Below are 27740 nucleotides of genomic sequence, written 5' to 3'. Positions count from 1 at the left end.
ACACATTTTAGTCCAGTTTAGTAAGAGATAAAAGATTATGTGTTTACTTAGTATATCATAATAAATGAATAAAGTGTGTGAAAGGTTTGATATTGTGTAGTTTGTGATCCTCCATCAGCAGCTGCAGTTTCTCTCAGCTGTATCAGTGCAGTCACTGTGACGTCTGACTGACAGGTTTTTGTACGACTCTTTATCACTGTGTGAACACACCACCACTGCTGTGATAACTCTGACAGTAATAATCTCCTGTATCTTCAGTCTGGACTCCACTGATGGTCAGAGTAAAATCTCGTCCAGTATTTGCTGTTCCACTGCCACTGAATCTAGATGGAGTTCCAGTATTACGGCTGTTTATATAATAAATCAGGAGTTTAGGAGCTTCTCCAGGTTTCTGCTGATACCAGTATAAACCATTGCTGTATATTCCTACATCTATATTACACTCTATTGTTGCTGTTTGACTCTGTTGGACAGTTTTAACTTCAGGTTGAGTCAGAGTCACTCCTCTGGATTCTGAAGAAGAGAAAAGAAAAATAATTAGTGTTTAAAACTATTATCATCATATACTTTTACAAAAACACCAAAACCAGAGTCAGTTTTTACATCTTACCTTGAATAAACAGTCGAAATGGTCCAGATGAAGATGTTGATTGTGTTCATTGCTGTAGTTTAGTCTTGTGTGATGATGAAGATTGTGTTCTGCTCTCAGTCATGAAGTGTTAAACTCACAGCACTATAAACACTCTCAGAGCACTGAAGCATGTGCTGACAATGCAAAGTGACTCTCTCTATTTAAATAATTATCCTGAAGACTGTAGATCAGTCACAAACACATTTGTTGAATGACGAGCGGCAAGGCAAAGGTTCGTTTAACAACATATAACTTTACTAGAGGAGATGCAGAAGTTCAACATACAAGCATATAACTTCATCACCGTAACACCCCTTACAGAAAAAAACACATGAATTTCACGTTATCACATGTTTTCCACATGTGATTACATGTGACCTCATGTGATCACATGTGTTCTCATGTGAACAACATGTCACCACATGTGAACATAATGGCACATGTGGAAAACATGTTACTATAGGTTATAATGTGGAGCTCATGTGAAATATATTTGCACATATTGTAAAATAATTTTTAAAATGTGAATCATGTTACCACGTCACAAATACTGTACATTTTCAGCTTCTTTGTAATGGGAAGTTCAGATATTTTACTGACTCGGATCTTTTGAATCTCGTTTATAAAATGTTATATGTTAATGGACAAATCCCCAAACACAACTTACACGATGTTTATGTTTCATTCATCCCCATAAGCTGAGCTATGCAGTCTAGTGCTGGATACAAAAGTGATAATTAAGTTCTGACAAGCACACATTTTTCGCAAAATTGATTAATGTAAATAAAAAGGCAATGTAGATCAATTAAAAGGCAATACATTCACCACAAATGTAAAAAATACCAAAGTAAAAATACTGACCAGATGCAGATTCATATACAATATGTATTGAAGAACTATTCACAATTACAGGATGCAACATCCACATCAAAAAAAGTAATTCAATGGCACTAATATTGAGTAAGATAATATTGTATAATAATATATCAAATTTGTGCACTGGTGGTAAGTGATTTATATTAGTGATCACATAATTTTGGATTAGAGTTCTTCAATTTGTGAAACACTTTGTATTGTATAGCCCAAGTATATTTTCATTATATGGAGTAAAATTGGTTGCAACTCCGGTTTCATCACAAATTTAAGGAAACAGGCCTAACTAATATAGTTATGTTAAATTATTTTATTTTATTTTATAAGCGTAAAATTATTATTATTTTGTGATCAATTGTACTTTTATTTTTTGTGATCAATTGTACTTTTATTTCTCCATCAGGGTGTAGCCAAAGTGATGCTCTGTCGTCATTGCAAGTTTTCTGACAAAAGCCAGTCAATTCTCCTACAGCAAGATCTACTGAAACACTGGAACGTGACCAGAACACTTCACTGCATTTACATACATTCAAAACCAAAGGTGCGTTAAAGACTCATCTGGCAAGATTTCACTCTGAGAAAAAAGCAAGAGAGTTTTCTACATTTAGTTGTTCAGTTTGTGAGTTCAGTGACATCTGTGAGGAAAAGACATTTTAGCCATCTAAAGCAACATGAGACTGTAACATGCCCTTTTGCAAACTGTATATTTGAAACAAATATATTATCAACTTTTAAAACGCACAAAAACAACCTCCACATGATTTAAAATTATCTGTTTTAACGCATTGCGAACAATTTGTAACTGAAGAGGGAGTATGTGGCAAAAGTGTATTTTTCATACATATGTCACCAAATAGGCAGTACATGGTGAGAGAAAACAAAACACAATTCATTAGTTGTCTCTACCTGAGCAACAGATAACAGATAGGCCTATCTTTTCATAATTACAAGATTCTAGAAAGTTCTTAAGCACTTCAAGTGGCTTTCTCTATTTTCTTTCTCTTGTATACTTCTCCTCTTTCTACACTGATAGAGAGACTACAAAAATGATGTAAAGGAGCTTGAGGAGAGGCTGAAAAACCAAGGAAAACGAGATAAGGCGTTTGCGAAAATTAAACTTTCAAATGCAAGAGGGTAAGCATTTCAATTTTACAGTTCCACCTGTACTGCATTTTGCAAAAAAAAAATTTCTCCTAGTGAGTTTTGTGATCAAAATGACTGGTTTTGTGGTGGTAATTTCAAGAAATGTGCACCCAAAATTTCACCCTCAAGTTGTTACAAACCTGTATGAGTTTCTTTCTTCTGTTAAACAAAAAAGAGGTTTGAAAAAGCTTGAGGGTGAGTAAGTGATGACAAAATTTTGATTTTTGGGTGAACAATTTTAATTTGATCATTCATACATGTATCGCCTTTGCTTTGTTTCACACTGACCACTCACTGACATAAACATCTTTATCCTCATCGAAATAATATACAACTTTAATTACTGTGTACCACTATGGCTGCGTTTACACTCGCGTCTCGCCTCCCTCAGTGCTACCGCGACAAAGCACGTACGCGACAAATGACGTCAGAAAAGTGTCAGTACATTATAATCGGTTATGGTCTATTACTATACCGATACCGAATCGTCCTCGTTTGCATCGCGATGCATCGTTGAAACGATTAATTTCAACACCCCTAATGTCACGTTGTCACTTCACTGTACATTCGCTCCTTAGTGGTCAGCTGCTGCAGTGTGCCAAAATCGAAATCGTTGACACTTTAAATGCAGTTTCGGTATTTTATATTTTGTTCCTGGAGGTCATAAAGTTTGCAAAGTGTTTTGCGCTAAAAATGTCCAATGTTTGTAAATGTGATCATTTTCTAATCTCACCTCTTAAATGTTTAAATATCAAGAATATTTTGAATCCATTTCATGACTCCTTTAGCACACAAAAATGTTATTTTTCACGTCTCCAATTTAAAGAGGTCATACTCTGATGAAAATAATACTTTTGCACTTTTTGATGAATCATTGACATCTGTTTTACACAGTATGGATTATTGGATTATTTACAGGGTGTCCGTGCAGTAGTAAAAGGTAGTAAAAAGAATCTACCAAAATTAAGGCCCTTGAAAGGTAGTAAAAGGTAACAAACGCAATTTGACTTGGAAGTAAATTTTTCATCACCATCTCAATATATGAGTTTCCATTTTTGTGTCTCCATGTTTTAACTTCATCTAGCATAGTTTAAAAATATATACGGTGCTAACAGGACCTGAGTCGGAGTTGATAGCAATGACGTAGAAGTAAACTGAGTTCCTGGTTGATAGCCTATCAGCGAGTAGGGCTCGAATTTCGGCGCGGGTATTGCACACAATTTTAATCATTCCCGCAGGTCTGCCATTTATAATGTGGGAAATTCCCGCAAACATTGATTCACTTTAGCATGTAGGTTGTATTAGTAAATTAATCCACACAGATTATAAAATCAAATCAGTCATTTTAAAACTCTGCGAGACGCAATTTCACAAACAGCGTGAGTGATTCAGCGGTGCTGCGTCTTCTATCTCTCGTCTCTCAAAATGGTTTGCACGCTGCAGGCGGCGATAATACACACTCGCGTTTCGGGAGTCGGGATAGACGGAAATGTCACTTGCATAATCGGGCCAGCATTGCATCATGAGTAACTAAAGTTTACCATCTGCACATCTTTTTAAGTCTTACCAGTTTAAACATTCACGTGATTTCTTCGGTAGGCCTACTTGCGCGCTGTCTGAGAGATGTTTCTCTGCACACATACACAGAGTAAAGCCGCCTCACAAACAGCTCGCGGGTAACAAAAGTTATTTTTCGTGGATTATATCGCTTTAACAGTCAAAAACATGCGAAAATTATGTCAATTTCGGTCTTGGTGAGTATCCTCTAAACACAGTCGGTTATGTCTTAAAGGTATAGCAGAGGATGTTTTACTTCCTGGTGGGTAGTCTAAACTATTGGTCCTCCTAATTGTCAATCATTCTGGTGAATCAATCAAACTTTTCAAAAAGTGGAGAGGGCGGGTCTTATCTAAAATTTGGAAAGATCCTCCGCTATACCTTTAAATAAGCATTAATCGCACGTGACCGTATAATGAACACAGGATTAATAGCCTATGTATTTAATTTAGTCAGGACTAAAATACTACGGTCCAGTGTTATTTTACATTTGATTACTTTATTCAGTCTCTGTAGTATTTCTGAATACTAGTGTTAGACCTAAGCTACAACTTTTCTCTTTATTTCTCTTTATTGGTATCTTTATTCTATTGTATTTATTTGTGCTACTTTTTTTTACTTTTTTCAGACACACACACTATCTTTCTCTCTCACACGCACACACTCTCACATCTTGCATGCACACACACAATCTCTGCATGCCAAACCATCTAAATTGCCTTTGGAGGGCACTGAAGTGTTTATAGTCTAATCATTATCAACAGATAAAAAAAACAAAAAAACTATAATGGAGTTCTAAGCGACAATTATTTATTATTTATTATGATGGGTGTGACAGTGTCACATTTATACCTTATAGTAAGTGGTGCTTTGCATACCCCTCCCACCCCCCCACACCCCCCAAAAAAGGGCTGCTGCTTGATGTTGTGTTGGTAGTCAAAAATATTGTGGAGGTGGTAAAAAAGGTAGTAAATTCATCTCTATGATTCCTGCATATACCCTGATTTAGGCCCACTTTGGCAGCTAATTCCAAACTTGTTTTCAAATTTTAATGTTATCAATCTCATTTCTTACAGACCATGTCAAAAAAACACATCGGAGGCACTGAGATCAAGGTCTGCATGGCACAAAAGTTAAAAGATCTGAGGAGACGAGCAGAAAGGTAATCTTCAGATGATCCAACATCAGTCTATTCTTCAGTCTATTTTGTGATCTATTCACAAATTGTCAATAGTGCTTTTTATAAAAGAGACTCATCACTCTTATACAGTTGTTTAAGTCAAGATGAAAACGACATTGCTGTTCGCCAGCATTTTTTGTTTCCATAGCATATTCACAAAACATTTAATGACTGACTAATAACAATACAATTACAACTAACAGTCTTTAGATACGAACACAGCAAATAAGTCATCTGTGAAAATCAAAAGCAGCTTCAAACACCGCGTTAAAAGAAAACTTATATCATGAAATCAAAATATCGCACATTACTTTGTCTTGAGGTGAACAATTAATCCGTTTAAGTTAATACACAGAAAACAAATTATTTCTCGTGGTAATCATTAATCAAAATCTGAAAATTTGCTTCCGCCCTGGAATGGCGTCCCCTCTCTGATGACGTCTGTTTGACGAGTTGGGTTTGAACATCCTTAACCCTCCCTTCCAACTGTTAGTCTGCTATGAGCAGAGATGGAGAGGAGGAGCACTAAAGCAAAAACCCTGCCCTCTGTTCAATATTCCGTTTCACTTGGAAATACGTCACAACACTGAAATAAAGTCGGTTGCAACTTCCGATTCACGCAGACTTTAATGAAGAGACAGATGCCAAAGGATAGGACCATTTTGCTTTCACTTTTAGGGAATAAGAGCACGTTTACATCCATGTTCTTAATGTGATTATGCTTAATAAGCCGACCATGCATGTGGTCACGTAAACGTGTTAAAACTTTCAAGTCCAGACAGAGTGAGCTTTTCGCGGGCGCAAACTCTGAATCTTTCTTGAAATGTGTTTTATCTGGTGCAGAAGTACTGTCAAAATCCTATGTAAGGGCATGAGAGGATAATGTGTCCGTAAGTTTCCCGCTTACATGTTGGAATACTTTATTATTTACATCACAACTGACATAATAAATGGAATACTCTGAGTCACACAATAATATTGTGTATCGCCGATCGAACAGGCTGACGATAGGACGATATGAAAATTGAGCATATCGCCCAACACAGTAATTTGTACTGCATATCAGGGGTGCCCAATCACGTTTCTGAAGAACTACCTTCCTGCAAAGTTCAGCTCCAGCCCTAATCAAACACAGCTGAACCAACTCCTTAAGATCTTCAGAAATGCTTGATAATTGGGCACAGGATTGGGTACCCTTGCTGTAATGCTAAGATACCGATGACACTAAATCCATTTTAACCCCCTGAGGTCGACGGTATCGCCGGCGATACCAGCTCGCTTTTTTTTTTATTAGTGTAAAAGAAACTCATAAATACTCTGTTGACTTTAATTTTCCATAGGAGTTTCATACATCAATCGATTCTGTTAAATGTGTATTATTTTTGTGTATACTCACAATAAAAACAAAGTGTTGTGCTTTTTGCCAAATAAAGAAAAATAAACACGAAGCGAGTTCTGCCTTCTCTCTGCCAGTGAAGTCCATTCTGAAACGCGTCCGAAAATTAACAATAACTCAGCGAATACTCAGTCAAACAGGCATACAGACACACAAGCATGAAGCTTGAATTCTCTTCTTTTAAATGAAGTCATTTATATAAAAAACTAATATTCTCATCTTGTGAAATCTGTATTAAAAGAGAGCGATTCCAGTCGACCTCATTACAGCTAATTCAGATGTAATGTGACTCCGCCCACGGAGAGCGTGCGCTATTCAAACGCAAATGAATGAGGCAATCCACGCAAACCTGTGAACGCCCCCATATCAGCTCGAGAAAACAAGTTTATTCAGATCATTACTACACCGTCTCGCAGCGCTGTGAGGAATAATAATAATGGAAAATGTCCCTCAGAAGTGCGGGTATATCGAGGAGCAAGGATCCCACTGAGCTGAGGAAAACTAGTACGTTTTTTTCCTTCTCACGTGAATCGCGTTTCTGTTTTGTGAATGAATGAAAGGCAGAGATGCGCGCTGTTTACCACAGCTCGCAAAAAGACAGTTTAAATTTAAATCGTGTGTGTGAATGAATGATGATGTTTTAGCAAACTGTATTGCTATACTGAGATGAGTAAAAATCGAAATGTAGGCTATTAGTATAAGCAACGTATTAAACTGCAAATTAACATTTATATGCCCTAATATTTCATAAAAACAATGTTACAGTCAGGCGAAATATGAAAGACAACATTTTGTTGACTAGATGTGGGTACAGTTTTTACTGTAGAATATACTGCCACATCAAATAAGCTTTTGTTTAGCAATTTCTATATATAAAATACAATTTTTGTCAAAAATAAAGTCATCAACTAAGATGTTAGCTGTTCCAATGTTGGCTATATTAAAACTAATGAATACATAGATAAAATGTAGGCCTATAATCATTTTTTTTACAAAGAAAGAGTACACTTGAAAAATTGTTGAAATTGTAATTATTGTTGTAATGTCAGAACACCTCCAGGGCCCAGAAAACCGCTCAGACTCCAGAGGGTTAAGGTTTTTATCCAAAGGAAATTTTAGTTTATCAGGATAGACTTGTGTTTGCACTGCCCTAATTTTTGATTGTTTTTCTATCCCAAAACAGGATGCCTGCTGAAGGAGACAGAGGACTGAGACAACACACGTTCACAAACACACAACACACACACATGCTCTTGTACATCATCGTTTTAGAGGCTTTTTTTAATGTATAATTTTAATTTGGTTTTGCTTTGTTTAATGTTAATTGTTTAATTTTAAATGTTAAAATTACATTTTTCATGTAATGTTTTTTTTTAAACATTCAATTTGTACTGCATATTTTTAAATGAAATAAAAGCTCAATTTGAATTATTTGTTTTAATGTTGGGAAACATGGCTATAGGCCCTACAAAAGAACATGGTAGGCCTGCCATTTTCTGTGGTATATTGCTTAATGATTTTTACATGGGTTTCACATGAAGTTGCAGGTTTACATGGGGTGTAGGTTTAACATAGATTGTTGATGGGTTTCAAATGTTATTCCATGGGTCTCGCATGGGAATTTTACGTTTCTAACGTGATTATAGGTTTCACATGGGAATTTCAGGTTTCACATGTGATCTCATGGGTTTCACATGTGATTATGGGTTTCACATGTGATCTCATGGGTTTCACATGTGATTATGGGTTTCACATGTGATCTCATGGGTTTCACATGTGAGCTCATGGGTTTCACATGGGAATTTCACATGTTTCACATATGATCACATGTGTTTCACATGTGTTTCACATGTAATCACATGTGTAAATGTTCCAAAAGCACACATTTCCCATGTGCAAAACACGTTTCACATGTGATCCACATATTTCACATGTGCAAATCACATTTTTACATGTTAAATTTCACATGTGCAAAATCACATGTGCATGTGGTCACATGTGATCACATGAGTTTTTGCACATGTGAAGTTCATGTGTTTTTTCTGTAAGGGTAGAAATTTTTGACTTGGGGATGTAATCTTTTTTTACAGTGTATGCATTTTTAGTGGAATTTCACCGTTCTGATGAAAATGTGATATGACTGTGAAATTCTACTGGTTTTCTCTGTAAAACTAAAAAAAATTCAACTCTGACCAAAAAATATACAGGAATGTTTTTTTAAGGACATGTCAGGATAACAATCTTAAAAAGTCTAAAATTCGGAACTTTAAATTTAAGGCCTTAAAATGTCTTAAAAACGGCCAGATTCTCATCCGTGGTCTTAAATTTCATTTAGTCAGGTCTAAAAAATGTCTCGCCAACAGGCCGTTCACATATCGCATCTTTTGCGCGCTCAAGTTCGTTCAAATGTAGGCGCGCGCGCGCTCAGCGAGAGAAAAAAAAAAACTCAACTCTTCAGACTGACGCAAACGCACCGTAGGTCATGTGACAAGAACGAACCAATCAGCTTCGGGTCGTGGTCGTGGCCAGCATTTACCCGCTATATCTCTATAGTTACCATAAACTTAGCAGCTTTAAAAAAACAATCATCATTCCTAATGCCGAAACCTGACAGCCAATCCGAGTCAGAGTAGGGCAGAATTGTTTTCAAAGTCTTTAACACCGCGAGTCTGATGATCACACTGCCGAACAAAGAACCGCACGTCGGAAAGCAAGCCTGAGGTAAGTTAGCTTACAATGTTAACTGTCCTGTCAGATACAGACAGCGATGTTGCCAATGTCATTATTTTTATTTTTGGCATAGAAGAGGGCGGGATAATATCGCGAGCGGGCGCGGGCGCCGTGAGCGCTGAGCGAGCAGGAACGAGTAGTGAGTTGTCGTCGAAAAAGATGGATAATGCAAAAAAGCTGTCGGGGGCTAAACATAGAAAAAGAGAGAGAGGAAAGGAGATGGCATGTCAATTGTTGCAACAGCCGCTAAATAAGTGGATGGTGAAAGGCTACATGTAGGATTTTGTTTTGTGTGACGTCCAGGCATGTAGGCTAATGCCATCGGGACTACCGGGAGATTCCCGGTGGGCCGACGTGCTTTTTGGGCCGATACATCTCACACTTTTTTGTTTCGTTTTTTGTCTTAACGGCCCATAAAACTGGTACATCGGCGGCCCATTCGTTTTGTTTTGCTTAATTGGCGGCGCTGGGTTAGTGTGTAATTAGTGTGTAATGCATTGGTCAATAAAAAGTCAGCGTTAGTTTTTTTTTCTGACACCCCATGAAACACGTAGATCAGCGGCCCATTTGGTTCTTTTCTTGATTGACACTGGGCTAGCCCAATCACACCTTTAATGTGAAGTAATAGAAATATACTCTTTCAAGTATAGAAATTAGTACAAAACTAATTATGAAAGTTTCCTTTATTTTTCAGTGCATTTGTTTTACAATATATGGCTATTACTATCATGGGATTAATATTATAACTATTATTATGTAGTAGTAATGTAGACAGACACTGTAACCTAAAATAATTTTTCTTTGTTTAATTTGCATCAGATTGATGAATTTAACATTAAAAGCACAATATATATATATATATATATATATATATATATATATATATATATATATATATATATATATATATATATATATATGTTGATTGGATTGGATTGGATTTTTTGCTGCCGCATCCTTCTCACCTTTTTTACCCCTGACCTGTTTTCATGCCTGCATTGTGGAGAGCGCAGTGCTTGGTTGCATAGCAATGACAGACGCCACGGGAAAATCCGACCGAATTTTACTATTAATAATAAAAGATAAGCTAAAGTGCATTGTAAATGTCAGTAATTTATCTTTTTATAAAAAATGATTTAAAGTCTGAAATATGTGAGGTTTATCTTTTTATAAAAAAACCTTTTTGTCTAAACTTTATTTGAACTTGTACATGTTAGTATATAACATGTTGCAAGACACTTTTAAAATCTGGCTATCATTTTTAATGGTATTATTTTAATGTTTATGTAAACAAAAAGTGCATATTGATGCAAATTTTATTTGTTATTTGCTGGTTTTCGACATTGTGTTGTATTAGTACTTTTTGAACAGGATTCTGTGATAACCGTGGTCATTTTTGTCACTATAATCATTGAAATGAAATGTTCTTGCCATTTCATCTCTAGTTATGATCAACTAAAATCAACTAATTATGTGTTTTTTACAGTATAATATGCATAGTACAATTTTCTATTAAAAAAATAATATATCTGATTCTGATTCTGACACACGTTGTTGGGTGTGGAAGGTTACTAATGTGATTGTTTTATCTGTAAATTAAATTAATGTTTTTTTCAATTACTTAATTCATTGAAATAAAATGAATTCTTTGATTTGAAAAATTTTTGGGGCCATTTTTTGGTAGGTCTTAAATTTCAAATTTATGGTCTTAAAATGTCTTAAAAAGGTCTTACATTTGACTGCCTGAAACCTGCAAGAACCCTGTGTTATTTAAAGGAAAATGTCATTTTTTTTGCAGTAACAAATTTAAATAGTTAAAAAACAGGGAAAATGTACATTAGATGTCAAAGTTAGCATTTTTATGGAATTTCACAGTTCTGATCAAAATGTCATAATACTGTTAAATTCTACCGTTTTTTTTCTGTAAAAATACATTTATTTTTTACAGTGTACTACAGATAAATGTATATTTACTCAATTAATTCATTCTTTTTTTTAAGTCTTCAGAAACTTTGGTAAACATTGATATTGTGTAGTTTGTGATCCTCCATCAGCAGCTGCAGTTTCTCTCAGCTGTATCAGTGCAGTCACTGTGACGTCTGACTGACAGAGGTTTTTGTACGACTCTTTATCACTGTGTGAACACATACTGACTGTTGATAACGTGAAAACTCTGACAGTAATAATCTCCTGTATCTTCAGTCTGGACTCCACTGATGGTCAGAGTAAAATCACTGCCAGATCCACTGCCACTGAATCTAGATGGAGTTCCAGTATTACGGGTTGATGTCTGATATATGAGGAGTTTAGGAGCTTCTCCAGGTTTCTGTAAGTACCAGGACAGACAGGGTGGAGTACAGCCTGTTAAAGGAGTGCTGGCGCTGCATCTCATCACAACATTCTCTCCTGATGAAACTGTATGAACTACAGGAGTTTGAGTTACTGTGATCTGTCCACTGGAGCCTGGAAGAGAAATGCATAAAGAAAATATAAAAAACAATGTGTCATATTAGAAATAGAAATAAATGTTTATAAAATATGAACCAACTTTATTAATGTAGTTATAAGCATGTCAGTGTCTTATTGTATACCTGATATACAGAGCAATATCCAGATGAAGATGTTGATTGTGTTCATTGCTGTAGTTTAGTCTTGTGTGATGATGAAGATTGTGTTCTGCTCTCAGTCATGAAGTGTTAAACTCACAGCACTATAAACACTCTCAGAGCACTGAAGCATGTGCTGACAATGCAAAGTGACTCTCTCTATTTAAATCATTATCCTGAAGACTGTAGATCAGTCACAAACACATTATCAAACAACTTCCTCATGTTGAGAAATGCTAAGCTATTATACACACATTTCTGAAGAGTCTATTGACAGAATCATACATATTATTGATTCAGTCATTATTAATATTTACATTGCACTTAAAGGTATAGCGGAGGATTTTCCCGAATTTTAGAAAAGAACCGCCCTCGTGTGAATCGTGTGCATGAGCACGTACGACGGCCTTACGTAAACATATCACTAGAATGATTGACACTTTGGAGGACCAATAGTCTTGATGATCCACCCGGAAAAAGAAAATCCTCCGCTATACCTTTAATTAACAACTGACGAGGAAACTATTGATTTGAAGACATTCATATATATTAACCCTCTGCAAACATTTTGATGACACATGATAAAAATTATTCCACATCATTTCTTGGCTCATTTGGGAACATTTGATTGATTTATTGATCATTTTGATAGCGACTCCCAAACCTTATTGGCCTGTTCTTTGATACTCTTTTAACCTTCTAATTGGTTGCAATCATTTAAAGAAACATGTTCTGAACATGATGTACTGAGGGCTTAAGAAAACTTTATATAAAATATATATTTTATGAAACATGTTGAACTCTAAAACTGGTAGAAATTCAAAGCCATAAATCTAAGTTGTGTTAGCACACCCACACAATTATCGCTGCATAATTTATCCAACTGTCTGAATAATATGCTGAAGCAGAAAACAGGAATAAAGTGAGTATTTGCTTTATAGGCCAAACCTGAAAAAATGGCACCATCTGGTAAAAAAGCCTTTGGTTTGAAGCCTCGCCAACAGAATGAAAGCCTGTTAACAAAGATTGCATAATTTTACAGTTAAAGCAATGCTGTCAAGAAAACAATGTTTAACCCTTGTGCATCTTATGGACAATTTCGTCCTTTTCAGTTTATTATTTGTCACGATAAATACGGATGAACCCAAACAGGATGTATAACAAATAGTTTATTTACTAACAACAGGGAAAACAAAACCCACGAGGGGGCAAAACGTAGACAGAACACAAAGAGACTAAACTAGACTATAACTAACAATAACTAGACAATACTCTGGAACAGGAAACTTCACAGGATATCACACGGTCTCAAACCTCACAATGATCACACAGAGGTAAAGATCACAATGAACCGACACAAGACAGCAAACACAAGGAGACTAAATAGGAGAACCAATAAGGGGAACAGGTGATGCTAACTAGACAATCATGACAAACGAGGATAACAAGGGGGCGGGGTAAGGTAATGAGACACACAAGCACATGGCCCAAACCAAAGACCATGTGTTGTACACAAACATGGGTCTGCCATGATCCTGTCTCAGAACTAGAGAATTCGAGGACTAGAGGACAGAATCATGACATTATTATTATTATTATTATTATTTTTAATAATTTTGCCTGTGTTAATGCCAACTGCATACATGTTGGCACAGGTGTGCATTTTTTATTGGAATTTTACTATTTCACCCCCATTTCCTTTTAAAAAATCTATTTTGCACTTGTAACACAAAATACTTCCTCTCAGAACCTTCAGGACAAAAATGTCCATTAAAGCTTTTATGCACAAGCTATATTCTCTGTATAGTATGTCAAACAAAAATGAGCGTGAACTCAAAGATGCAGCAGCTGAAGTAGGCTCACAACTTCTTCGCATTGGCAGAGTCTTGGATGTACGCTGGGTGGCCAGTAGCTTTCGGACTGTTCATGCTGTTTGGACATCACTGGGAGCTCTTGTGCAGCACTTTAAGAATGCTTGTTCTAATGAGAGGAGTTCCAACACAGAGAAGCAAATGTACAGAGGTTTATTGGACCGTGTTCAAAGTCCTGAATTTATTTGTGACCTTGGGCTCATGTATGACACACTCCATGAACTAAGTGTCCTGTCACAGGAGCTTCAGGCTCGTTCTATAACTCTCCTCAGAGCAGAGCTTCTGCTGAAACACACAATCAGAGTGAATCATTCATTTAAAGAGAGTCCAGGTGAGAAATATGGTGAGGCTTCAGAAGCAAAAGAGAGTGGGGTGTATCGATCTATAGCCTTGAAAATAAATACAAAGCTCAAGTCTATCAATCCAGGACAGTTCTTACAAAGCCTTGTGAACTATCTTGAGCAACGCTTGTCTTTCGAAGATGAGACCATCAAGGACCTCAGCATCCTTGATCAGAGTAAATGGCCATCAAACCCCAGCATCCGCCATGGTGAAGAACAAGTTAAGCGACTGTGCAAGCGATTTAACTTGTGCACAGACCAAGCACTGAATGGGATGCGGGACCTACTGGAAGAGCCCAACAGTGAGCCCAATGACCTGAAACCACTCATTAACTGGATGAAAACATTCCCTGTCAGTACAGCAGAGTGTGAGAGGAACTTTAGCCTTATGAACAATATAAGCACAGACAAAAGGGTTGTCCTACTGGTCTCAAACATATCAAACTTAATGATGATTAACATCAACAGACCCCCTACTTCAAAGTTTGATCCTAGAAAGTATACAAGAACCTGGTTGAAGAGCCACCGTACTGCCTCTCTGTGAAAACCCCTGCAGAGAGCAAGTGTGTCTGCAATATACTGGAGTACAGGGGTAGACAGGCTTTTGACAGGTTTAAAAACCTGCACTGACTATAAATTCAAAATCATTATTTGTTATTTCATATTTATGAAATTGCGCTACTTACCTCCTGAAGTTAAGCCCCTTGAGCCAAAAATATAAGCACTTATTTAGAAACCCTGCATGAGTATATCATTGTGGTTTTCATGAAAATGTTGTAAAATGTATATATTTTTGTTATGTTTTAACATTGTTTTGAATATATTGTTGAATTCTTTGAATGATGATGATGATATTTTAATGTTAAATATGATATATTCAAGATGAGGTAAGCATGGTGTTTCAGTCAGAGATTAGTTTATTTTTACTGGCCCACAGACTCTATGAATTGAGACAACTAAATAATTATGAATTTTGAGTGAACTATCTCTTAGAACAGCTGATTTGCAACAGATAGTGTAAACGTATAATGGTGGCACACTCTGGCCTACACTATCTGCTGCAAATCAGCTGTTCTAAGAGATAGTTCACAAAATAAACTACTGGCACAGACTATTTGCAACGTGAGAGAATTTTCATGTGTGGATGGACTAAGGAATAGTCACTCAAAATACATAATTATTTAGTTGTCTCTTCCTATAGTCTGTGGGCCAGTATTAATTGCAGAAACTGCTCCTCTTCTGTGGCTAATATTAATTTCATAATGATCCTTTCTCCGTGAAGTCAAGCAGCAAAAGTTAAGTGATAATGTGCAAATACTACTGGCACATTTTGGGGTGAACTAATATGCAAGACTAGTCTTACATGTCACTGTTTATAACACAGAGAGTTCATCCTTTGCTGGGACGCTTAAAAAGATAGTGGGGGCATAAATTAAGAGTATACCCACTTCTCCAGGCACCACTACATCACTGTGAACTGGGTTAATGTATTTTAGCATTAAGAAAATATTATATCATATTTAACTTTAAGGTCTTTATAAACTTTGAACTAAACATTGATATTGTGTAGTTTGTGATCCTCCATCAGCAGCTGCAGTTTCTCTCAGCTGTATCAGTGCAGTCACTGTGACGTCTGACTGACAGAGGTTTTTGTACGACTCTTTATCACTGTGTGAACCATCTAGTGCTGCCTGGATAGTGGAAACTCTGACAGTAATAATCTCCTGTATCTTCAGTCTGGACTCCACTGATGGTCAGAGTAAAATCACTGCCAGATCCACTGCCACTGAATCTAGATGGAGTTCCAGTATTACGGGTTGTTGCATAATATATGAGGAGTTTAGGAGCTTCTCCAGGTTTCTGTGAGTACCAGGCTAAACGATTATTACCCCACACACTACTGCTGGTTTTACAGTTTATTCTGACTTCTTCTCCTGGTTGAACTGCTGGTATTGATGGACTCTGAGTTACAGTATATTGTCCTCTACACTCTGGAAGAAAACACAAACAAAAATTATAATGATATATATGATGATTTACAGTATATGATAAAAATCACATTTTAAGAGAATTATTAATCATTATAAAAACTGTATTACACAAACCTTGAATAAACAGTGCAATGGTCCAGATGAAGATGTAGATTGTGTTCATTGCTGTAGTTTAGTCTTGTGTGATGATGAAGATTGTGTTGTGTTCTGCTCTCAGTCATGAAGTGTTAAACTCACAGCACTATAAACACTCTCAGAGCACTGAAGCATGTGCTGACAATGCAAAGAAGTGGGCAGGATTAACAACAGCTTGTGCTGAGAACAAACTCATAAACTCTACATAGAAGATTTTACTTTTTAACACAGTACCCAGATATTCGAAAGACGGGTAATTCCCAAATGATATTTGCTTACATTGATAGATATCTTTAAAAAGAGCAGCTAGACCCCCACCTCTCTTAACAGCTCTGCAGACACTCATAAAAGTAAAGTTAGGAGGGGATGTTTCATTGAGGATTGTTGCACTGCAGCTGTCTTCTAGCCAGGTTTCATTTAGAAACATAAAGTCCAGGTTGTTTGTGGTTATTAAGTCGTTGACTAGAAGTGATTTATTTTTAAGTGAGCGAATGTTTAAAAGTGCTAACTTGACAGTCTTACTTTTTGTCTCCACAGCAATCTTAGTTTGACATGTAATAGGCACCAGATTAGTTGGGTTTGCTGTACGGCTATTGAAGGCCTTAGACTTTCTATCTTGTAATAGAACAGCAATAGAGAAAGATACAGGCACACTGGGTTCCCGCTTGTTCTGTAAACATTTGAGAAAGTTACTGTTAACATAGCAGGGACCCAGAATACATCACTGAGAGCTGGTATCAGTTGTTTTTGGTTCACCTCGAGCAGATGGAGGAGGGTGTGGGCCCTGGCGTTTTGGCCGAAGAGGCCGAAGAGCTCTCACAGGAGGGGGCGGGCGAGCTCGGCGCGCAGGCTTCGGTGTTTGAGGTGCCTGACGTTTTTTGGTTGGTAACTGGGGGCTTGCAGCAAAAGAGTGGGATAGTCTGGTTCCAGCATGCACCAGTTCTTCCATTTTCTGTGAGAAGCACAGAAGTGGAGTTGCTGGCGAGAGGGAGAGAGTATCTGGTGAAAGGGGCTGTTGCTCAGGTGTTATCGGAGGCTGTAATATGCTGTCCTGGCTTCCCTGGCTGTTTTCCAGGAAGTCGTCCTTGGGTGCTGAATCTTGGAGCAGTTCTGATGTGTCTGTCTGTGGTGAGCTCTGTGGGCAGGGCTCAGCTGAGATTGTGTCCGTGAGCAGAGGTTGTTGTGGCTCAGTGGTGTTATCATTGTCCCTGTGTGATATGTCAACTGCATGTCCATTTTGCTGCTGCAGTGAAGTCCCGTGTTCATTCATACTGTTTCCAGGAGTGTGTGTGTCGTTCAGATTGACACACACTGCAGAAGGATGATTGAGGGAGAAGTCGATATTGTCCTTTAACACTCTTGAACCAAGTTTGTTTGGGTGATGGCCATCCCGATGAAATAGTTGTCTCTGACTCCAGAAAAGATTGAAGTTGTCAATGAAGTTTACTCCTTTTATATTGCAGGTTTTTTGCAGCCATGTATTAATCCCAAGCAGTCGTGAAAACCTGTTTGTTCCTCTTGCTGGGAGTGGTCCACTGATGAATGTTTGAACTTTCAGTCTTTTAAGTGTTTCAAAAAGTTCATTGAAATCCTTCTTAAGGAGTTCTGACTGCTCTTTATGAATATCATTCTTCCCCACATGAATGATGAGTCGATTTGCAGTCTTATGTTTCATCAGAATGTTATAGGCATTCTGGTTGACTACCTATCGTAACCGTATTACAGTAAACATTGTGATTGTATAGTGTTTTTCCATAACCTATTCTTAATTGAATTGACACCTATGGACCAATAAGGTGGGGATAAACTACTGAGAGGGGGAAACCTATGAGGAAGTCTTCACCACAGGGTTGGCCCCCGAGGCCTTGCACTTCGGTTCTTCCCTGGGCTCCTCACTGGTCTGTGTGTCCTATTCTGTCCCTGTAGGTGATTTGCAAACTTTACTGTGCAACATCTCCATCTTCCAATGAAAACATCAGTCATAGCAGACATCATAACCCATAGAGCAGGGGCCAGCAACAGGCGGCCCGCCAGCAATATTTTCTGGCCCGCCGGATTATTTTGGAAGTCTGTTTTTTTTTTTTTTTTTAATCAGCCTATTTTTTTTTTACAATAACGGTTTACAAATAGGCCCAGTGTATCATTCGTATCAATCGTTTTTTCAAATCAAAACCAAAAATTACAAAAAATGAAAAATGACTTGTTTTTCCATTATTTATTTCCTGAACTAAAATGAAAAAACAAATAACGACTCGTTTTCCGATTTTCTGATTGTGCACTCAGATCAAAAATAGAAAAAAATAATAACGGGTTTAGACAAATTTTAATTTTGAATTTTAATTTAACACCTTAGCAGACATATACCAATGAAATCATTTTAAACAGATCAAGTACTATCATGCGGCGCGGGATTAAATTTTAAAGTATAAAGACAGTAGCGGTCGGAACTCTGATGTACCTATACTTTAGACGGAGCGGGCGGTCTGACTGACAATAGCCCACTCCCGACATCTTTTGACAGCGTATCCGCACTTCATTCTGACCACCTGTAGGCTACACCTAGCTCTGAGGAGCTGTTTGGTTCTGAAACCATTGTCAGTCAACAACATTCTTTTTTTGCAAGGATGTTTGAAATAGTTCGGCAGAAAATAGCCTACTTCATTTGTCAGTAGGGCAATATGGTTTTCGTTTATGTTGCTTAGAAATTTGAGTGATAGGCTTTGTCCTATTTATGTTATTTATATTTCATAAATTTTTTCTGTGACATTTTTTTCTCTGCTGATAGTACAAAATTGAATTTATTATTCACAACATTGAAATGGGAGGTGAGACAGAGTTCATTAAGAGTATTTAATTTGTATCCATAGGCCTACTCTGTGTAGCTGGCCCGCCATCTACTGGCTAAAAAAAATATTGGCCCGCGGCCAAAGTTACTTGCCGACCCCTGCCATAGTGGATGGATACGTGAATGGCTTGTGCTGTAGTATAACATTTAAGGCTGTGAGTGTAGTTAACCAGTGTCCCCCAAAGGAAGGCTGAGACAGTCACTTTCCTTTTGTTCTTTAAAAAAAAAAAAAAAAGTATTTAATCTTTGTTGTAGGTTACTGGGGAGATTAAGCACTCACAGCCCAAATGGTTAACACTTCATCAAGCTGCCCCACGAGTTTAATGACAAGGGGAGGGGTTGCTTCAGAGTAGCAAGCAGACTGAGTAGAAGCTGAGTAACATTGTTAACTTCTCTAAAGTTCTTTTTTTTTTTCCTACACTCTTTTCTCCAATGTCCATGCTTACCACAGTAATAACAACTGCCCTCTCTCTTAGGACATTTGCGTTTCTGTTGATTCTCTGTGTTGACCTTAACCCTCTGGGGTTGACAAACGCGCCCGTGCGTTTTGCTGGATTTTCTTCACATAGTAGCACAATAAACTTAAATTTCTCCGTCATTTATGGTCATCCAGAAAAAAGAAATATGAAAAAAGAATCTGTGATATTTCTACTTTTGTATGTGTCCACTTACAATCAAATCAAAACATTGTGCTTTTGTAAAATAAAGAAAATAAACGGTGTGCTTTCTGCCTCCCCGTCGCGGTGAACTTTTTTTTCTTGAGCACGTCTATAAACTGAAACAAAACTCAGCGAATACTTGTCACACATTTATGAGCCATATACCTTTATAAACATTTAAGTGTGTACTTTTAAATGATCGGATTCAAACTGAAAACAAATATTCTCTGTTTAAGTAATTTGTATAAAACCAACAAGATGTCCAGTATCTCAAACTTTTGCTCATTATTTTTTATTTGACCACGCCCACGCGCGCAAAAGAGATTCACATGCAAATCTCCACATGGAACGCGAACGCGAGTTTGAAAGACGTGCCGTGAGCTTACATTGGATTTACCTCAGAAGAAGAAGAACGCGATTTGAAGACAAGAAAGATGTAAGGTAAGAAATTCTTACTTATTAGTTTATGTTATTGTTGCATAAACTTCACATAGCAGTTGAACTGTTGCTAGATATATGGTGAATATTATAATATTTAGACCCGTTTTTACTGTTACTGTGTTTGTGGATATCTGCTCAAACGTAGATATGTATAATATGGTAACCATAATGTTTCATATTTTGGAGCATGCTGTGCGTTTGAATGTATCATATTTTGGATCGCGTTTGTAAAGCAAAACGCACCAAACGGCTTCATGTTTTTACTAATATCTAATTTCATATCATCATAACGAATGGAAACATTTGAAGTAACATATTATAATCAATATATTTTTATCTTAATCTTTTGGAAGATTTATAGGCTGCTATAGGTTATTGTTATTATTATTTTATGCAGCACTGCGCATAGCCTATGCTTACAAGGAACAACAAACCTGGTGTTCATTATATTATATATTGTTGGAAACATTTGTGTGTGTGTGTGTATTCTGTGAATTTTAAAAAGCAATTTTAACCTGAAAAATCTAAAATGTATTCCCAAAATCGTGCAGGCCTATTGAAATCTTGATATCAGTATGTTCACTTTTTTTTTTTTTTTCAGTGACCAGATGCCACTGAGTCCTGCTGACTTCAACATTCACATGAGTCTCTGTACATGAACATGGTAAAGTGAAAATCAAACACCTTGGAAATGAAAGGTATGTACAATGTTTTTAGGAATGGCACAAAGGTCTCTGTCTTTGGATCATTGTTTTCAATAAGTGCTTTTTTGTCATTTGTTGTGTATCTTTGGATTATGTTGTGTTGTAAATAAATCCAAACAATCAAAAAGCCATTCTTTTTTAAATCTCCTCATTCTTTGTGCAAGGTTGCTCAGAATGACAGGGCCTGATAGCTCCTAATAGGGCCATTAGGGAGGGTCTTTGTCTTTCTCAGGTGTGAAAACAATACATATTAATGATGTGATCACGCCCCTTCACATAAAGCTTTCTCACACAAAACACGTCTTACAATTTTTAAATCAATATATTGTCTTCTCTGAATGAGCAGTCAGGATGATTTTCACATAGTTTTGGAGAAAATATTCTAGGCTATGTGATACAATTTTCAAAAGTCTTGTGAAGAAATAATCAGTAGGGGTTTCATGGCCTTATTTCAGTGACATTTTTTTTTTTTGTATTTTCACAAACCACGCATAAATGTCATTATCTCAAAACTAAATCCCATCACATAGAATCCCATCACATAATCCCATCACATAGCGCCTCTTTCCCCTAGCTATCATCATATAGAGACTGTGTCTGTTCCCCGAATATGGAAATCCAAAAAACGTTTAAACTCATCTAAGGTTAAAAATGTAATTGATGTTCAACAAATAAAAAACAGCTATAATACAGATGAGCAAATGCTAAAGCTTGGGTTGCTGAATATTCGATCGCTTACTTCAAAAGCACTTATTGTTAATGATATGATTTCAGATAATAACCTAGATGTGCTATGTTTGACAGAAACCTGGCTAAAACCAAACGATTACATTACTTTAAATGAGTCCACCCCGCAAGATTACTGTTATAAACATGAACCTCGTCTGAAAGCCAAAGGGGGAGGTGTTGCTGTAATTTATAGTAATATTTTCAAAACCACTAAGAAATCAAGTTTTAAATATAATTCTTTTGAAGTGTTAGTGCTTAATGTAAAAATATATAGTATAAATGATAAATCACGTTTGAGATTTGTGCTGGCTACTGTATACAGGCCACCAGGGCACCATACAGACTTTATCAAAGAATTTGCGGACTTTCTATCAGAGTTAGTATTGGCTGCAGATAAAGTACTAATTGTTGGTGATTTTAATATACACATCGATAATGAAAAAGATGCATTGGGTTTGGCATTTAAAGACATCGTAAACTCAATTGGAGTTAGACAACACGTGTCAGGACCTACTCATCGTCGTAATCATACTCTAGATCTAATATTATCACATGGAATAGATGTTGATGCCATTGAAATTCTGCAGCAGAGCGATGACATCTCAGATCATTATCTAGTCTCGTGTAAATTACATTTAGCCAAGGCTGCAAAGCCGACTCCGTGTTACAAATATGTTAGACCTATCACTTCTGCCACTAAAGATTGCTTTGATATTTATTTGAAACAGTGGCTAAACTAACGAAAAAGAAAGCTTCAAACACACAAGTTTCCAAGCAGCACAGCAGTAATGACTTTATGAACTTCTTCACTTATAAGATTGATAATATCAGGGACAAAATTATAACTATGCAACCGTCTACTACAGTATCGCATCAGGCAGTGCATTGTAGTCTCCTTGAGGGAAAATTTGATTCATTCGTTGCTATAGGAGAGGAAGAATTTACTAAACTCGTTAAATCATCTAAATCGACAACATGTATGTTAGACCCTATACCGACTAAGCTACTGAAAGAGATGCTTCCAGAGGTCATAGATCCTCTTCTTAATATCATTAATTCGTCTTTGACTCTAGGATACGTACCAAAAAACTTTAAGCTGGCTATGATTAAACCGCTTGTTAAAAAAACGCAACTTGATCCTACAGAATTAGTCAATTACAGGCCGATCTCGATCTACCTTTTCTGTCAAAGATACTAGAAAAGGCAGTATCTTCACAACTTTGTTCCTTTTTAGAAAGAAATGATATCTGCGAGGATTTTAATGCATAGCTGATATAAAAAATTGGATGACTTGTAATTTCCTACTTCTAAATTCTGAAAAAACAGATTCTAATTATTGGACAAAAACTTCCTCACGTAATAACCTAGAATACTGTCTAACACTTGATGGCTGCTCTGTTAAGTCTTCGTCGTCGGTTAGGAACCTGGGTGTGCTCTTTGATACCAATCTTTCATTTGAAAGTCACGTTTCTAGTATCTGTAAAACCGCATTTTTCCATCTTAAAAATATATCTAAATTACGCCATATGCTCTCATTGACAAATGCGGAACAATTAGTTCATGCTTTCATGACATTAAGGCTAGATTATTGTAATGCTCTACTGGGTGGTTGCCCTGCACGCTTAATAAACAAACTACTGCTAGTTCAAAACGCAGCAGCTCGAGTTCTTACCAGAACCAGGAAGTATGACCATATTAGCCCGGTTCTGTCAAAACTGCACTGGCTCCCTATTAAACATCGCATCAATTTTAAAATATTGCTGATTACTTACAAAGCACTAAATGGTTTAGCTCCGCAGTACTTGAGCGAGCTCTTAACGCATTATAGTCCTTCACGTCTATTGCGATCTCAAAATTCCGGCCAGTTGATAATACCTAGAATATCAAAATCGACTACTGGCGGTAGATCCTTTTCCTATTTAGCACCAAAACTTTGGAACAATCTTCCTAACATTGTCCGGGAAGCAGACACACTCTGTCAGTTCAAAGCTAGATTAAAGACACATCTCTTTGACATAGCATTTACATAATACATTATAGACTTCTATAATTCAATGTTAGGCTGCATAGATTAGGTCAGCTGGAACCGGGAACACTTCCCATAAATCCTGATGTACTTGTTACATCATGAGAAGAATGGCATCTACGCTAATTTTAGTGTCTTTGTTTATCCCGAGGTCTTCCCGCAGCCTGCCGGATCCAGGCCGTATCCAGATCTGATGAAGGACCTTCGCCTGGACCTGATGACGACGCAGTGCTGAAGTGCCAACTAGTCTCTCCCTATGGAGGATCCCTTTACCACTCTACAGATAAAGCGTCGTCAGGAAAACTCAATTTGCGTATCTACCCCGAATTGATCAAATAAAATTAAATTAAATTCTGAATCAAAACTATAAGGAAACACCAGTACTTTGTTTAGGCTTGGTCTGTAGGTAATTACAAACCTGCGCACATATATTCAAACGCACATAACTATAGAACCAATTCTAAATGCGCATGTGAACGCCATCAGCGTTTCTCACAGGATCGCGTTTAAAGTCTGTGTAGAGAGAATGGTGTCGTCTTGGCGGCCCCTAATTTAATAACAAATGATCGTTGCGACGGAACCGAATCAGTCAAAACTAACTTTAGCTGGAAAATAACTTTATTAAAGAACCGCTATAAAGCCAAAACAATCTTACCTTAAATTATACGTTTATCTCTGTAAAGCTGCTTTGAAGCAATCTACATTGTTAAAAGCACTATATAAATGAAGATGACTTGACTTGACTAAAAACTTTTACATACATGCTGCTGATATATTATTGTAGCAGAGTTTGTGCTGAATACAGTGTAATCAGACTTTAGCCATGAAAATGTCACAAGTAACAGAAATAAGCACAAATGTCAGAGCATGTCAGAACACCTCCAGGCCCAGAAAACCCCTCAGACCCCAGAGGGTTAAAGGATGCTGCTGCAATTTTTACTCTTTACTCTTGCCTTTACATCAGAGTCTCTTTCCCAAGTAGCTAATCTGTCCAAGTTGTTTTGTAGGGTTCTAATGGACATTGTGAAGTATAAGAAAGGCAATGCCTTTCTATGTTCTGATAAAAGACCATCAAACCATGTGCGAACAAGCGGACCATAATCATCTAGCACCTTCTCTGAAGTGTCAGCTATCCCACTGTATGCTGCAGCTGACTGACAAAATCTTTCAGTGTACTTACAGTTTCATCCTTCTGTACACAACTAGTGATCTTTGACCAGTCCATGTTTGGTCCAACAATGTTCTTTAACACTCTGAGAACTCCCTCCCTCAGTTCATCTTTTCTGGCATGTTGTAAATCAGAATTGTTTACAGCACTTTCAAAATCATTGAATTCTGACTCAGTCAAGATCTGTGATATTAGCTGGGTGACTTCAGCTAGAGACATATCATAGAGCATATCATAGGGGTGGCTCCAGCCTGAGAAGGGGCAGGACACCGGACAACCGGACAGAGACGGCAGAGCGGACTCTGCCAAGGAAAAGACACGGGCTCACCGCAGGGAGCTGGTCGTGGAGGAATACGCATATGGGATCGCCGCAGGGATCACCACATATGGAACCCAGCCTAGCACAAGTTACACAAGCATACGAGCACTAGGCCTGGCGTCAGACGCTCCGCAACGTCTCGCTGATCGCGCCGTCACACCAACACTGAAGGCAGAGAGTCTGAAGAGTCTTCAACGTTATTAGAGTCTTGTAGATCTGAAGTTAAACAGAAGCTCGGCTCCGAAGTGAAAGACAATGTGTGCGTGCACCCGCTTCCTGTATATACCCGCGCTGCGCGTGACGCGTTTCACGCACGCCAACATTCATTGGCTCGTTCTGTTGACACTCGAAGATGATAGGGCTCCCTGAAGTGATCCCAATTATGTCGTCACGTCATCGTAACGTCAAACGTGAGGGACTGATAGGGAACTCAGTTATGTAAAAGACGTGACCCTCTAGTGGTGAATTTTGTAAATGCAATTAAAGATATTGACTTTCCTACAGTAATAATATAAGTTTTAATATAATAAGTTTTGCAGCGACAAGCACCACTCACATTTCTCCACATTAGATTGTGTTAAATGTTTACTTACATCATAATAAATAAATAAAGTGTGTGAAAGGTTTGATATTGTGTAGTTTGTGATCCTCCATCAGCAGCTGCAGTTTCTCTCAGCTGTATCAGTGCAGTCACTGTGACGTCTGACTGACAGAGGTTTTTGTACGACTCTTTATCACTGTGTGAACACTGGCACATTGTGATAACTCTGACAGTAATAATCTCCTGTATCTTCAGTCTGGACTCCACTGATGGTCAGAGTAAAATCACTGCCAGATCCACTGCCACTGAATCTAGATGGAGTTCCAGTATTACGGGTTGTTGCATAATATATGAGGAGTTTAGGAGCTTCTCCAGGTTTCTGTGAGTACTAGTGTAAGTAACTGCCACCATGCACATCACTGCTGGTTTTACAGTTTATTCTGACTTCTTCTCCTGGTTGAACTGTTATTAATGGACTCTGAGTTACAGTATACTGTCCCCTACACTCTGAAAGAAAACACAAACAAAAATTAAAATGATATATATATGTATATATATATATATATATATATATATATATATATTTTTTTTTTTTACATTTTAAGATAATTAATAATCATTATAAAGGCTGTATTACACAGACCTTGAACAAACAGTGTGAGAGTCCAGATGAAGATGTTGATTGTGTTCATTGCTGTAGTTTAGTCTTGTGTGATGATGAAGATTGTGTTCTGCTCTCAGTCATGAAGTGTTAAACTCACAGCACTATAAACACTCTCAGAGCACTGAAGCATGTGCTGACAATGCATAGAAGTGGGCAGGATTTACAACAGCTTGTGCTGATAACAAACTCATTAACTCTACATAGAAGATTTTACTTTCAGAATAATGTTATTGAACCATTTAGTGATTAATTATACATACTGTATTTATTAATTGTGAAATATTTTTGTTTATGTTTGTCTGGAGAATCATGAATGTAGATCATTTTAAACATATGTCATACGCAGCAGTTTCTCTGAGTACAGTTCTGTGCTACACCTTTACAAGCATGTTAACAATGACAAATCAAGAACTAAATAAATAAGCTTTACTATATTTAGAGTAATAATAAAAATTTGGAATCAATGTTGACATGTTGCTCTCTGGGAAATATTTTCATTATGTCTATTTATTCCCCACATTTTCTACAAGCATGAAGTTCATCAGGACTCATAATCAGGTCATTATATATTAAACAATGTGCATCTGAAATGTTCAGAATTATTGATTAATTTATTTGAAGCTGCAGGTTTTTCTGTGAATCATGATGATTGATCTGCATATGAAGAACAGAAGCATCATTATGAGAAACTCCACAACATCATCCATGATCAAAGAGGTCAAAGGTCACCTCAGAGGTCACAGCTCATCAAATATATTTCTTTAAACAGTGTTATATCAGAAAGCATTTAGTCAAATCTGAATGAGTGAGTGTTGAGAAGAGCTGAGGATCTTCTAATATCAGTGTGTTGAAGTGTTGTTTCTCTCTCTCTGCTGGAGTGTGTGTTCACTCGAGTGGAATAGAGGTTTTTGTACAAGCGTTTCATTAGATTGTATCACTGTGGTGGACATTCGGTGGAGGAACTAAACTGGTGATCAAATGTAAGTCTATTTAATTACATATTTAATTACATATTTCAGTAAGTGTTTTACAGTTGAAACAAGAACAACATTTATTAATAATAATAATTATTAGATATTATGGTAAAACTTTACTTGAAGCCTTTATGTATAATGCATTATAAAGGTATCAATAATGTAGATAATAATGCAGTATATATTTTCGTAAATAATTGCAACCAAAGTTAAAAT

General features: G+C 37.1%; 1 long non-coding RNA gene and 1 gene segment (V, D, J or C); one reads left to right on the top strand and one right to left on the bottom strand.

The window, feature by feature from the left end:
• Nucleotides 1-26625, bottom strand: part of LOC309490516 (Ig kappa chain V-III region MOPC 63-like) — a 225856-nt gene extending 199231 nt beyond the window's left edge. Inside the window, exons 1-2 of the V gene segment in view lie at nucleotides 26530-26625; nucleotides 16000-16319 (exon numbers count right to left, since the gene is read on the bottom strand).
• Nucleotides 1650-8052, top strand: LOC309490628. The gene is made up of 4 exons (XR_014202784.1): nucleotides 1650-2045; nucleotides 2538-2638; nucleotides 5281-5366; nucleotides 7964-8052. It is a non-coding gene; the product is annotated as an uncharacterized lncRNA (long non-coding RNA).
• Nucleotides 26626-27740: the final 1115 nt, after the last annotated feature.

The sequence above is a fragment of the Leuciscus leuciscus genome (genome assembly GCF_965113295.1).
Source record: "Leuciscus leuciscus genome assembly, chromosome: 25".
Classification (NCBI taxonomy): domain Eukaryota; kingdom Metazoa; phylum Chordata; class Actinopteri; order Cypriniformes; family Leuciscidae; genus Leuciscus; species Leuciscus leuciscus.
Note: the sequence above shows the minus strand (reverse complement) of the source record. Positions and strands in the feature narration are given on the sequence as shown.